Source organism: Mus caroli, chromosome 10 (genome assembly GCF_900094665.2).
Source record: "Mus caroli chromosome 10, CAROLI_EIJ_v1.1, whole genome shotgun sequence".
In the NCBI taxonomy this organism is placed as follows: domain Eukaryota; kingdom Metazoa; phylum Chordata; class Mammalia; order Rodentia; family Muridae; genus Mus; species Mus caroli.
The window spans coordinates 6818897-6820464 of record NC_034579.1 but is presented as its reverse complement, the minus strand read 5'-3'; the positions used below and the strand labels follow the sequence as shown (position 1 = coordinate 6820464).

General features: G+C 44.0%; 1 protein-coding gene across 4 annotated transcripts in view; it reads left to right on the top strand.

The window, feature by feature from the left end:
* The window catches only part of Adgb (androglobin), a 129321-nt gene that overhangs the window by 102639 nt on the left and 25114 nt on the right, over nt 1-1568 (top strand). The gene's annotated exons all lie outside the window — the stretch shown is intronic.

Here is a 1568-nt window from a genome sequence, read left to right as displayed (position 1 = left end):
GCTGGAAAGAACCCAGATGCCCCTCAACAGAGGAATGGATACAAAAAATGTGGTACATTTACACAATGGAGTACTACTCAGCTATTAAAATGAATGAATTTATGAAATTCCTAGAATCTACTATCTATTAACTGTGGTCTCCAAGAGCCAAGGCACAGTCACAATCAAATCCAAACAAAACCAGATTTAAACTGTAAATAACTCAATGGCCAATGTCTGAGCTCTTCCAAAGGGCTTGGCCACTTCTCTGGCTTCATCTGCAGCACACACAGCCTGTCTTCTAAACTCAGGGAGGCTCCACTCCAATGCTGTTGTGCTCTCAATGTTCACTCTGTGGTACTAGCATCTCCAAAATGCTGGGCTACACTTGTGTAGCAGAACTACAGTTCTGCCACAGCTGAGCTGCTCTTTCATTAATAGCTTCATTTAGCCTCTCTTCCTGGTGCCAAGCCTCAACTTCTTTGCATGACCCCTGCAGTCCTGGACCTTAACCTGCCACTGAGGTTGCAGCTTCACACATTGACCTCTTCTTACCTTTCATGTCTCAAGCCTCAGCTGCTGTTGATGACCCCTTCCTGCCTTCGAAACCAGTATCACTTGGAAGACTCTATACACAACCATTCATTGTCCCAGCAAGCAAAGGTTTTACTTAAGTGGTTCTGGTCTCTTGTTAATCACAGTTGATTCTCCAAAATCAAAAGTGAATTGGGAAAGAAAGGATTTATTTGACAGTACTCTTGTACATCATAATTCATCATCAAGGGAAGTCACAGCAGGAATTCAAACAGAGCTGGAGACTGGAGATAGGAGCTGATACAGAAGCTATGGAGGGGTGCTGCTTATTGACTTACTCCCGCTGGCTTGCTCCACCTGCTTTTTTATAGAACCCGGGGATCCACCCACAATGGAATATGGGCCCTAGTCCCACATCAATTAAGAATATGCACTACAGGCTTGCCTGCAACCTGATTTTAGGAAGGCATTTTCTCATTTAAGGTTCCTTCCTTTAAATGGCTTTGCCTGTGTCAACTTGATGTAAAATTAGCCAACATATAAAGAAAAAATGATTTAAAAAATAGAAGTGAAATTATTAGTCAAGGGAGAAAAAGTAACATTTCCATCAGAGTCTAGAGAACGGTCCTGTCCCTCCCCAGAGCTAACACCGTAAATACATGTGGATTCCAGGTGTGCTGCAGGTTATAGTTTTTCAATTATTTTACTAGAAATTTTCTTTATTTACATTTCAAATACTATCCCAAAAGTCTCTTATACCCCCACCACCACCCTACTCCTCTACCCACCCACTCCCACTTCTGGGCTCTGGCATTCCCCTGAACTGGGTTATGCAAAGTTTGCAAGACCAAGGGGCCACTCTTCCCAATGATGGCCTACTAGGCCCTCCTCTGCTACGTATGCAGTTAGAGACACGAGCTCTGGGGGATACTGGTTAATTCATACTGTTGTTCCACTTATAGGGTTGCAGACCCCTTCAGCTCCTTGGGTACTTTCTCTAGCTCCTCCATTGGGGGCCCTGTGTTCCATCCAATAGCTGACTGTGAGCATCCACT